At 30.2% G+C, this 13,988-nt stretch overlaps 1 protein-coding gene across 1 annotated transcript in view; it reads right to left on the bottom strand.

The window, feature by feature from the left end:
- br (broad-complex core protein) overlaps window positions 1-13,988 on the bottom strand; it is a 91,372-nt gene that overhangs the window by 55,195 nt on the left and 22,189 nt on the right. The gene's annotated exons all lie outside the window — the stretch shown is intronic.

The raw sequence follows: 13,988 nt of genomic DNA, 5'->3' as shown, positions 1-13,988 counted from the left end.
ATCATCATCGTATTCCAGCAGTTAATATATAAAAATTGTATGTATGCTTCGTTTCGCTAACATTATATAAATTCACAATTTTTTTTTCTTTCTTTCTGCTTTTTTTTTTGGGAACTCCGAGAGTTTTATACAATTTTTTTTTTCATGCTCTCTTTCTATACACTGACAGAAAAATATTTTCTAAAACCGCCTACACGCGAATATCACACAAAAAAACCCCCCCGAAAAAAAAAGAACTGTGTACTGTGTTATTCTATTCACAAGGCAGAATTGTATAGATATACATACAGCACCACAGTTTTTTAATAGGGGAGAGCATCAGCAGCAGCAGCAGTACGAAAAAAAAAGTGCTGCTTTCTCATTCACAAAATTTTCCCATACCACCACGGCTGTTGCTGAGAGTATGAGAAGATTAAACTTTTTTTTTTATTTCGGGTACGAAAGGGGGATGAGGACGAGAAGAGAGGAAGCGAGAGAATGAGAGTAGTCGCGAATATATCCTCATACCCGGCAGTAAAATTTTTTTTCGCGTACATTTTTTATACAGTTTTTTTGGAAAATGTGGCGCAAAACCCACCCCATCTCATGAATGGGGTGATGAAAAAAAAATATCCCCACATTTTAAAAAAATATAATTTGCTCTCATTCTCTCACTACCCTTATTTCATGTACATATTACTAGTAATGTGTAGCGCAAAAAAAATATAAAAAAAAACCAATACACACAGAAAAAAAGCAGTAAAATAAAAAAAAAGTATTTCCCATATTCAACAGTACAAAATTTACAAATACATTGTTAAATTATTCTCACATTTGAGAGTAGCGAGACTCCTCTCATCATCATCATCCCCCTTTTTTCATATTATTTTATTTTTCTGTATACAATATTCAATGTTGCTGCTGCTGTGCCATGCTTTTAATGTATAATGATGATGTATCTAATACACAACCATTTACTTTTTATTTTATTTTTTTTTTTTTTCTTGTTGTTTCTTCTTCCTTTATTATTTCATTTTTTTTTTTCATCCGAAATATAAAAAAAGGAAGACGACACAACAAGGTGGAATGAGGTAGCGGCACAAATACATTTACTATCTCATACATTAAAAAAAATACTTATATTTTTTCTCATTTTTTTCCCGTTTTTTCTTCTTCTTCCTTGCCGATTCTTCAAAAAACCATTACTTTAGTTTTTTTATACATCTTTTTTTTTTCTAACATACACACATACATAGAAGGGCGCGCGTTTAGCGGAGCAGCATAATAACACATCATCATCATCATCGGGTTGTAGAGAAGAAGAAAAGAAAAGCAAGGAGCAAGAAAAAAAAAATCACAAGACATGATGAATAGGATGTGTGGTATGAGGAACTGCGAGAGAGAGAGAGAATCAAGTAAGTAAGTAAGTTTTTACCATATCACGAGGATGCGATGTGGGATGAGGTGATGTAAACTTTACTTCACCCAAAAAGCAGATTCTTCGTCGTCGCTCACGAGAGAGAGAATAAGAAATAAGGAAGAAAAAAACAAATTTTTATTCTTCGGCATTTCTCTTTTTATTTTCTCGTCTCTCGCAAAGTTCTTGTCTCTCGCGAGTTTAAGAAATGCACCCTCATACCACCGAACTACAAACATTATCAATTATTTTTCATCAATTTCTTTTCTAACGCGTATTGTATCGTTATGGGTTGGATGTTATAGGGGGGAGTGAGTTGGTCGGGGATTTTTTTTCTTGCTTTTTTGTTTGAATAAAATGTGGAATGGGTATGCAAGTAAAGTAGTTGCGCGAAAAAAAGGAACGAGATGATATTTGATATCTTTTGAAGCGGAAGCGCCTAGATGTTTCCATTACAATCATTAAATTGATAGTAATAGTTGACGTTCACATATGTGCGTTATGAGGATTTCATCGTATCATAATCGTTACTTTATTATGGAGCCTAATTTTATGAAATTGGGGGTGATTATGTGTCTAGTTTGGCTATTAGATAGAGAACATGTCGATTTAAGGCTAAACAAACTGTTTATTGAAAGAATTTTATCGAAATTTGCTGAAATTTCAAATATATTCATCAATTAATTACAGTTTTTTCACATAACTTGCACTGTACATAGCACAGCGTACATGTTTTTGTCTGGCATTCTTATTTGAGATGTCAGAAAAACTCTCCATTAGCTCCATTGATACGAATTCATTGAGACTGTTTTGGGATCTTTTTGAATGAATTTTATTGGGACGAATCAATGCGGAAATTTCTGAGAAAAATATTATTTCGGTATAAATACATGAAAATTCAAGAATTTCAAAAAAAATGGTCTGCGAATGTTCTGGGATATTCTTAAAATTATTTATAGTTGACTAAAAGATCAATCAAAGAATTAAGTTCAAATTTAGAAAACATAAAGTTTCATAAAATATTAATTAAGTTCAAGAATAATCCAAGACAATGTCAAAAATCCTAACAACTTTCCAAACCCTTAGTAATATCATCATCATTGATATAAAAGGTCATCAATACCAAGAACTTTCTACACATATTCGATCACGTTGCTATCTCAATATTACCTCTATCAATAGTTTCGACCCAAATCTTCAATAAAATATTCAGATAGTCGTCAAGTCCATTATCACTAAATCTTCATAAAATATTAATGCATATTGTGCATATTTTACTATAATTTCTATAAATATTTCTCTTTGATGTATTCATCAAGTATAAAAATGCGCTTACATCATCCACCAACTAAACTGCAGAAAGTTATTTAGAAAAAAAAAATATTCCAAAACTGTTACTTCTTATTATTCTCTTATCCTTGATAGCAAAAAATAAGAAATATAAACACGAAGTAGTATACGAATCAATAAATTATTTCCTTCTTCCTAAATGTATATATATCCACATATGTATGCCATTTCAGCCGATATATTAATCTTTCTATGACTGTTGAAAACTAAGCGTATCAAGTATCATCAATAAATTAATGAAAATATATTGTGGCGCGCACGAAAAGGAAGAAAAAAAACCAACATGAACATTATATGTTGCTCCTTTTTTTATAATAGTAAATAGAAGTATGGACAAAGACATGAAAAAATGTTGCAGAGGAGAAAAAAAAAATGGAAAATAAATGGATAAGAATGAAGATGAAGGAAACTATTTTCGGAGCTAGCTGCGAAAGCAATAAAAATAACTCTTAATGCCCATATAACGATAGATTGAATCGATGTATTATGCTGTAATACAATTTTATTTTACTTCTAACTCTCTACAATATAGCAGTAGCAGGCAGTAGCAACATAGCATTCTTTTCTTTACAGCGAATAGTATGATGCGGTGTGGAATGAGTGCTGGGTGGTGTTGGTTGAATGAATTGGGTGGTAAAAATTGGAGGCAACATAGAAGAAGAAAAGAAAGAAAAAAAAAGCATAAAAATAAAATATATAGCCGTCTATATAGCATTGCCGTTCGTTTTTTTCGGTGAGGGATGCTGTAATATTACTTTCTAACCTCCCCATTTTTAGTTGAAATTTTTTTTTTTCTTCCTCCTCGACGTTACTTCTTATTTCTATTTTTTCTTTCTTTTTCTCTCCTCGTTTTTAGCGAATATAATTTTTTACATTTTTTTTCCGCGCACATATACAACTATAGTTTGTTGAGATGGTACATGGAAAAAAAAGAATTGGATATAGAAGGGAAAAAAATACCATCAAAAAAAAAACTGCGAAAAAATATGATAATGTGTGCTTTAGCTGCTTCGGCACTATAATAAGAGGGCGAATGAAATTTTAAAGTTTTATTTTTTATTTTTTTTATCTTTCTTATTATTTCTTCTATGTTGTAGTGTATTAGAAATAAGCGAGAAAAATTTAGAAAAAATATAGACTTTTGTGTGTGTAGATGTAAGTAGTTTGTGTATCGTTTACGATGTTAGTGTACGATTATTATTACAATTTTTTTAATGCTGTAAGGAGACGGGAAAAATGTCTTTGAACGCTCAATTCGCTATGTACTTTTAAATAAATATTGAATTTGATATTTTTTTAACAATGCTGAATTTTCTAATAAGAAGGGATGAATTTTTTTTCAATTTTTCATTTTTCTCGTCTTATGTTTTAGGGAATTATTTTTATTTTTATTTTATTGAACATTGTTGCCATTTTTTATGATTTTTGAAATCTGGTTTGAATAAATATTTACTTTGAAACTTTTGTTTTTTGTTATAAGGACCACTTCCTCCTCCTATAGATTAGCATATTAAAATTTATTTTAAAAATTTATGAATTTTTCAGAAATTTATTCAGGTTATAGGAATCGTGACTCACATTTTCCCCAGTAGGATGAAGATCCAGTCTGTTTTAAAGGAGGCATTTTAGCAGACATTGAAATATAATATCGAAAAAATAGCTTTAAGCGCCGGTTTAATCCTACATAAGGATTTTCCAACATTTTAAATTATTTTTCTTTAAAAAAAAAAGCGTTCAAAATTGTCTAATTTTTCTATTTTATCTTCTAGGTTTGAAATGCATTGTGTGACAAATGATTTTAGTTGAATTGTTTCAATGCAAAGATCTGAAATCAATTCCAAGAAGATTTTTCCAGTTTCTAAGAAAAGGAAATAGCCCAAATTTTCTCATTGAGATCATTTTCTGTCCTTGAAGCATTCATGATCTTTAGGATTTAATGACTTTTGTTATAATTAATTAAATAATTCTAAATTGATTAATTGAGTTTTATGAAGATTTGGTCTTCAGTTAAACTCAACGGTCAGATGCTCTAATAGTACTGTAGTATATATTGAAGTGTTTGATCCTATGGTAAACTATAATACAAGAATAGATCCATCTGAATCAAATAAACAGGTTCATCTTAGCAACAGCTCTGATTAAAACTGATTTATTTCATTTAATTGTAAAGTCTGAAGCCTCACAAACTAGTTTCTCTTCCAAATAAATTTCAAAACAAAACTCAAACAAATCTCAAAGACAGCAAAGATTTAGAAAATTAGAAGCTACGAACGTTTATAACTTCAAAAATTTTAATTACAAAATATTTCCTCTTTTATAAAACTTAAACAGCAAAACCATAAAAAAGTAATAAGAAGTAAAAATAATTCATCGTCGCTGCTTTTTTTCGAGTAAATTTTTTTTAATTAACAAAATATAAAAAAAAAAAGTTTGAAATGTGTCGAAGTTTCATAATTACTGCTTCAATTTATTTACAGCATAATTTTTTGTTTACTCTTTTTTTATATAGCTATGATGTATAGAAACAAATAAAAATCCAGCTACTATGATGGAAAAAAGAGGGTGTGCACATATACACACACACGTATCATCTGCGAGAGATTTTTCACATTTAAAAAAATCGCTTCTAACTCATACTTACTATTTTTTTTAATTTTTTACTGCCGTTTTTATTCATTTCTCATTTTACCAACCCTCCATTCATCATACCACACCAAAAGTACTTGACGGCATCAGCATCGTATAGTGTAAAAAATTCCATCACCTCATTTCCACCTCCATCCCAACAACCTCATACCACCCTCTCTAACTTTTTTCTTCCTCTTCTTCTTCTCATTTTTTAACTTCTTCTTTTTCCATCGTTTCGTGTACTTTTTTATATGCAGGGATAAAAATTGTTACTAGCGCTTTTCCTTCATTTTTCTAAACACTACACACATATAATTTTTTTTTTTTTTTATTTTATGTTCTCAAAAAATTTCTGCTCGTTTGTGTAACTTTCGTCCCTGTACTGCTGTGTTTCATAGCAGCGAGCTACACAGAATGTAACAACAACAACATCATTGAAAAATATATATATATTTCATATTAAAATAACAACATCGAGAAATTTATATTTTTTAGCACAATTATGGTAAGTTTTTGAGGATGTTTGATTTGTCGGACAAGATTTTTTAAGGATAATTACAGAATGGTATTGGATTATATATTGAGAAGCTCAATTTTGACGTTTTACATCATGTGAGGCTATTTAGAGTTTACGAATGATCGTGAATAGAATTGGAAAAATATAAGAATTGGTCCAATCACTAAAGACAGCATCTACCTCACATCACCCAAATCCTAATCCCACAAATGCGCCCCAATCCACTTCAAATCCCAAAAAAAAAACCTTAACAATATATTTTTATAATACTGTATATGATTTTTTTTTTTCTATGTGCTGGTACATCGATGCCTCATTCTTCTAACAATTTTTATTTTGTGTACCACCATTCGCATTCTCTGAACAACAGAAAAAAACTTCGATAACAGCACGAAAAAAAAAAGTTTGTCGGTTATATATAATTTTTTTTTTTGTTTTAAAATAAAGAAATATATTCGCATGTACATGATGATGATGATGTATATATTTCGCAAAAGAAAGAAAAAAAAAACTGAACGGAAAGAAAAGAGGAATTGGAAAGCAGTCAGTAATATTTTTGAGCAGCCACCCCATACCCCAAATTTAAAGGCAACACAAAAAAAATGTAAAAAGAATCCGAATGGATGTTATGAGTAATCAAGAAAGTTATAAAAAAAATATTTTTCCTCCTCTTTCCGAAAAAGTACAGTGAAAAAAAAACAATTTTTAAGTACGGATCAGCGAATCATTTTCGTCGTAATTCAAAGTCAATATTCCGTTCAGAAAAAAAAGAATAAAAATATTGCCTGATTGCAACCTCTTAACCTGTTAACTGTAAAGTTAAAACGAACTCTAGAATCTATTCGGAAGTGCTTTTCTTTTTCGTTTCCTCAGTGCCTCTACATGTTTTTTGCCTGACTTGTTTCACTGTTTTTTTGTTCTTTCGTTTCTTCTTCATCGACATTCAATAAAAGGAATAGAAACACAAAAAAATATATGAAAGAATAACTTGTAACAATGTTGTTTCAAGAGAGAGAGAATGGAGGAATAAAAACAACTAAAAAATGTGTGTATCATGATATAAAATTTTTATATTTATATATTTGTTGCGAGCAACAAAAAAAAGCGATGTTTCATATAATATATCCACTTTTGCCCTTCATTCGCTTCCCCATTGAAAGATGTATGGTATACATAAGTATCTGAACAAGCGACTGTAGAATCAGCGGCAGTAACACACAAAAGATGAAAATAAAAGAAGGAAAATTTTTTTTTAGAGATACATAAAAATAGTGGAATGAGATTTTTTTTAGTAGTCACTTTTTATATTATTTTGTAATACTACTGGCTGTTATATTGCCAATCGATACACATGCCATAGTCCCCGGATGATACAGAAATGATGAAGGGAATTATTATGTTAGAAATTATGTGTGTATATGTGAGCTGGAATGGGATGCCTGAAATTTTTTTAAAAAAAGCTTTTATTGACTTTTGGTTCAATAATTTTATGACAAGTATTAGAAAACTATGGGGATGGATTATTTTATTGTATGGCAGCTGGGGTTGCAATGATTTGCTGGATATTGAAGTTTATGGTGAGATGAAAGTGTCAGGGAGTCAGATGTTTCATGTAGGATGCTCTGACTTAATTTGAGGATTCAGACAAATTACAAGAGCCTCAAATCGACCACAAAGATGTCTATGCTGAAACATCTTCTACGTCTAGGCTTATTAAGAAATTTCATTCATGAATCAGCCACAAAAAACAACACAATCATGACATAAATCATCAACAACCTAAATTCCTTCGAAATTTTTCCTCCCCCATCAAGGTCATCTATTCTCAAAAGTTCATCGCCTTTATTAATTTGTTTAACCTCTCTCTTTAATTTACCCAAATAAACATCTACATTTTTAGGCTTTCTCATTCAAAACGATCTCACAGCCCACAATAAAAATTTATTTTGATTTTTGAGTGATTCTTACTCATGCCAATGAAAATATCCTGTCTGAATAAATTTCATAACGTGGATGGAAAGAAAGAAAGAAAAAAAAGATTCTTGTGACTTTCTGTGTCACGTTTTTAACTGTGAAAATTTATCAGAACAAAGTAAAATGTTTTGAAAATATTTTAAGTATGAAAAGGTTTCGTTTGGTGAATTTTTCAGAGACTTTTTGCTGACAATATGTCTGAAAAGTTTTAGTTGTTGTTTTGAGTTGCTATATGGTGAGATATTGAACGTTGAGGTTGATGGTTGAATCAGTATCTGTGGTATGGTTATGCAGAACCAAAGATGTAAGTGAATGCAGTTGTAAGTGTAAAATTGGCAACTACTGAGTGACCAATATGTATTTTATCGAGTTGGTATCCATTATATCAGAGCTCGATGTCAACTCGAATTTAATATGAAGCCTAGTCGACTCAAGTCGAATTTCCCTATTCAAAATATGAATAAACTTCAAAGTCTCCTAAGTATAACTCTAATTACTTCTATATTGCCCACCCAAATGACTAATTATGTCATTATCCTCCAAACCCTTCACAAGTTACTCCACAGAAATTCCCCCATTAAAAATTTAACTCAATCATTTTGTAAATTTTGCAATTCTAAAGCTCCTTCCAGGTCAATTTGAAAACATAATAAAATAATATCTGAAATTGCAAAATGAGCACAACACGAGAATGAAGAAGAATAAAAAATATTTTAAAAATTGTATATATCAACTATAAAAACCTTATCAGCCAGGATACAGTTGAAGCGGGGTGGAAGGAAAACGAGAGCTCTCAATAGACGATATATCCTATATTGTATAAATAATAATAAAAATACATATAATTTCATGCTTTTTATATTATTCTCATTTTTTTTCCTTTTCCTTTTTCGCGAGATGAAAGTGCGCAGAAAATAACGGTTTTTTTATATTATATTGCTTGCTACATTTATGTATATACGAAAAAAAAAATTATGTTGTATGTGTGTTTATGCTTAGCATTGCAATTAAAAATTTATTATTCTTTTTTATATATATGACGATGGAAACGAAAAAAAAAATTTAAGAGCACAAAAATTTTATAGAATAATAAAAAGTTTTGTTTAGCGAATAATGTTAGAAACACGACGCATACGCCATTACATTTTTTTTTCTCCTCGACTCGTTTTTTTTTCCTTTTTTTTTTTGGTGGATGGATGTATAAGCAGTAACAGCATCAGTAGCAGCAGCAGAAGTAACGAGAAGTTTGGTATATTATATTGCGAAACATTTCCAGTTTTCAAATTTTTTATTTGTGCCATTTTTTTACAGTAATGGCAATGGCAATAGCTGTATGCGAAGCAAAAAGTTATAAGCAGAAAAAAATATCAAATTTATGAGCTTTATAATTTTATGCCATCTCTTTTAGCTAAGAAATATATTTATTTCTCGACTCTTCAAGGGAAAAAAAAGCACACAAAAAAAAATAACATTTTCCAACAGGCAGTAAAAATGTCGTAAGGAATTTTTTTTTTATATTTTCACAACGCGAACAAATTCCTTTTTCCGTTTATTCTTTTTGATGCCAGGAGAAACACAACAAATTCACGGCCTTCCGTTTGTCACAATTTTCATTGTTAGTAAATTCTTGGAGTAAGTTTATTGGTAGTTGGAAATGATGCTAATGTTATCCACAATCTGTCTTAAAGCTATTGCACAGTCATAATTTACATGCATGCATAAAATGCTTATTATGAGGTTGATAAAAAGGGTATAAAATTTTATAAGGGTAATCACTTATGAGGTGGACATAATTGTTGATTTTTAATTATTCTATTTGACAGTTTTGTCGTTTATTTGAATTTTGGGAATTTTGGTCAAAATCCCTAAAACCATCAAATTTGATTATGTCTGTGTATACTACAAATTGTTAAATTTGTACAGAATCAGCAACAAATAGACTACAGTTTTCTCAAGAAAAATCCTGAAAAAATAGCGCTTAGTTCAAAATATCGTCACGTGTATCACAACAACCCTTCAAGACTGCATCCACCAAACTCTTAATTCAATGAAAATCTCCGTCTACTTCCAAGAATTTCCTCCTAGATTACCAGAATCGTCTTACAATACCCAACTCGACAACTAGAATAAACATTTAAATCACATGATTACAAAAGAGAAATCAATATTTCCATCATCATTGACCCCCACAGATTACCATATTGTAATTCCTAACTGCTCATATCATCACCATTCAGATTACATCACTCCCCACCCCACAACTCAAAAAGGAAACTAAGAATGCCAAGAATAAAATGCGCTTTTCTGTCTCAGTATTTACTAAGAAAAAAGAAAATATAAAAATAAAATTCCATCATTGTATCTCTTTTCATTACAACGTCGCCGTTACTAGTGACAATGATTTTACAAGAGACGATGCTGTTTCTTTATATCTATCTCGTAAAAATTGCCTTATTGTGTCCTTCACTAGTAATAACTATTGTACAATTGCATTCATTTTCTAGCCAAAAAAAATCCCATTCCTAACGACAATATCTTCCAACTAGAAGTAGAGGATGAAGAAAGAAGAAGGAAAATTTCCGCAGCTCTAATTTTCATTCTTTTCAAGTGTATTTGTGTGATTTTTACATCGCATTGAAACTAGAAAAAAATATATATAAAAGAAGAAAAAAAAAGCAGCAATGTAGAAAAGAGAAAAAAAAAATCATTACGAGAATTGCCGCAATGGCATAGAAACGAGAGGGTGATTAATGTAATGTATTCAATAGTGGAAGTGCTTCTATTTTATAGAAAAAAAATTTTACAATTCGTTGTAAAATGAGGAGGATAAAAAATATTTTCTTTTATTATTTTCAATTCTTGGCATGAGTATTTGACTGCACAGCATCAATCCTAACTGTATGTGTATAGAGATGCTGTTAAGCACGAGGGGGAGAAAAAAATATGAAACGGGAAGTTGAAGGACTCCTTTTTTCGCAATTACACTATGCGATGTAATGATGTAAACAACCTGTCTGCCAAATAGAAAAGTTTTTTTTTTGTGTATTCTCTTTACTTCGTATGTCCTTTGCATATCTACCATCTACATGCGGAATAGAAATTATTACTAAAAGTAATTTCGCATTATTTTTATGCATGCACATGTGAGTCGTAATAATAACTTTTTTTTACCGTCTTCATTCATATAGAGTTGGCATGATTATTTTATTTTTTATAATTGATATATGATGTGTCTGAGGTATAATGACATGAAGATGTGTCATTGAATGGAATGTAAATAGTGGAAATGTTGTAATGAGAGCATTCTAATGGTAAGGATCTCATTAAAATTACTTTAAATTGTTATGAAAACTTTAATTAAATCTTGGAAAGTAAGACGCAGTTAACTGTTCAAATCATTGAGATTTAGACCTGACATTAGTGTCTGGAGCCTACCACGAAGGACTATGAGCCGCTAAAAAGGTCGTCTGCCGAGTCACGAACCCATGGTCTCACAGTCGGTATGACAACAATTAGGAACCGAAATACTAAACGATTCCGCAGCCAAGCCACATCGACTCACTTATCGTCGTTAAGAACAGCATCCAAAAATTTTCCATCTAACTCCACACCAATCCATCCAAGCCTACCCTCTCACATAACTACAGATTTACTTCAAAAAAAAATTATAATCTCTAGTCCTCTCCAAGTCCTCTCTTTAAAATTTATTTTTAGGATAATGCAGACATTTCGTGGTCATGTAATATTTTTTCATGATATCGTAATACAGACATTGTACACAACATTAGTGTGCGAGCTAGTAAAGGGACAGAAAATTATATTTTATTTTTTTATATATTTTAAAAAAAAATCAATAATTTTTTTTTACTCTCTGGCAAATTTTTATTCCATAATAAAAAAGTATAAAATGAACGGGGAAAAAAACTATTTGAAAAATTCATTGGGGGAGTTAGAAAATTTTTATTTAGAATTGAGTGGATTTTTATTTTTTGATTGAGCAAAAAAACAAAAAAAAATGAGAGAGAAATTTTTATGATGCGATTTATTTAGCTGAATGTGATGTAATGTATTTTAAATTTATTTATTTAAAAGAATTGCAATGTTGATATTGATTTTTATTTAATGGTGGAGATTAGGAGGTATTTTGAGAGAGGGGTTAGGAGGGGTTGATGCATTTTGCTCGGAAATTAGAATTTTGTGTCTTATATTTCATTGATCTCAAATAATGATTTAAAATAGACTATTTTCTGGCATCGAATTTCAATAAAATTCTACTCATCAAAACTAAATAACACACCTTCAAATTTTCAGTAGTTTTAAATAATTTCTATTAGTTTTAGCTTCAATCCACAAATAATATTTGTTCATATTTTTATACATTCAATATTTGTTCAAATGTTTTCTCATAAAACCTAGCTACTGTCTAAGCTTTATACTAAAATACAATAGAACTGATCGATCTACATACATTCGAAAACATATTTTTTGTGACTTGGTTTGGATGTTTTTTTTAGAGAATAAAGTGTTTTGCGGTTAAGATGATGTAGATGTGTAGATGAGATAGCAAAAAACCGGCAAAATAAAAATTTGCTTGTATGAAATTGAAATTTCTTGATAATCGAGCGATAAAGTGATGAGATAAACTCTGAATAGTGCCCAAATGTACATTTTGACGATTTATGTAAGAAGGATCTAAGTTCGAGTGATATTTGAATGCTACTGGTCGAGTTTATAACTAGATTAGTCTAATTTTTATTAAATCAATTGCTTCTAAAGCAGTAAAATTGTTAAAAATTCAACAAATTCTTCTATCAAAAATTCACACTAAAAACAAGCATTTTACACACATAATAATCTTCTCCCCAAACCAAATTACAAAAAAGTGTGCAATTTTCAACTAGCAAACTATCCATAATCACTTCCAAACAAATAATCACTTAAACTAGATAAAACTGAAAATACACTATATGATAATTTGTTACAAATGAACTCCACATCGATCGGATATGAATGAAAACAATTTTTAATAAATTTTTTTTTGTCATGTTACAAATTCAAATTGAGTATCACAACATGTGTATCTCATTTGTATTCAGTAATTGTAGTATCAACAATTGCAATCATGTTTGTGATAAAAATTCATTTTTTTGGCTTCTTTGAATGTGCAATTTGGAGTTGATTTGAGTGAAAGTTTTGAGGATTTGATTGAATTTTAGTTCAAGGGTTCAGGAAGCTTGTTGTGGATTATGATTCGAATGTCTCAAGCTGATGGAATATTTCAAGTAGTTTAGTGTAAAATAGACTCTAAAATGATATTACATAATTTTTTAGACCAATAAAATTCTTTGAAATCATCAAATTAAATCACATGACTTCCACACATCAATCAATTGTCACAGGCGAAATTTCCATCGTGCCAATTTTTCGCACCTCTAAAATATCTTGTAGGAAATGTTCAGGCCACTCATTTCCATCTGTTAAAATATTATCATATCATTTTTTTATCTGTCTGTATCACGGCATGTATACATGACACAATATTGTCGTTGTCTAATTGATTAGAAAACATGCCTCCATCCAACCCCCACATTTACTGAGAAAAAAAAGAGTCCGACAAATGTCCGAGATAATTGTCATCATCGTTATTATGTGAGATCTATCTATGGGGACAATTTATTCAGCACTAATTAAAATTATCGTACATCATACACGCACATTATAATTTTGTATTAACAAATTTTCCACTATTTCCCGTTCCTTAGCTCGTGCAACTCGATATGATGCTCGTGTTTAAACTAATATTTATGTATCAGAGGAAAAATTATCATAAGCAGCTAACCTGTTGGTATCACATTTTTGCATGTGATGCGGTCACTAAATCAAATATAATATTAAACATTGGTCAGTCGTGCTGTCACAAAATCATCATTATCAACTTTTTTTTTCTGGGTAGGTTTTTTTTTAGAAAAATACAATCATAAAGGTTTTTGTCACTAAATACACGTGTATTTGTGTCACTCATTTGTATGTGGAAAATTTTTAATGAATTTATAATTGTGTGAAAATGTGAAATGCGGAAAATGTTTGTGTTATTTGTGCAATTGATGATAATTAAAAGTCAGT

Source organism: Chironomus tepperi, unplaced genomic scaffold, assembly GCF_022539635.2.
Source record: "Chironomus tepperi strain 1889 unplaced genomic scaffold, CSIRO-AGI_Ctep_v1 contig_359, whole genome shotgun sequence".
NCBI classification, from domain to species: Eukaryota; Metazoa; Arthropoda; class Insecta; order Diptera; family Chironomidae; genus Chironomus; species Chironomus tepperi.
Note: the sequence above shows the minus strand (reverse complement) of the source record. Positions and strands in the feature narration are given on the sequence as shown.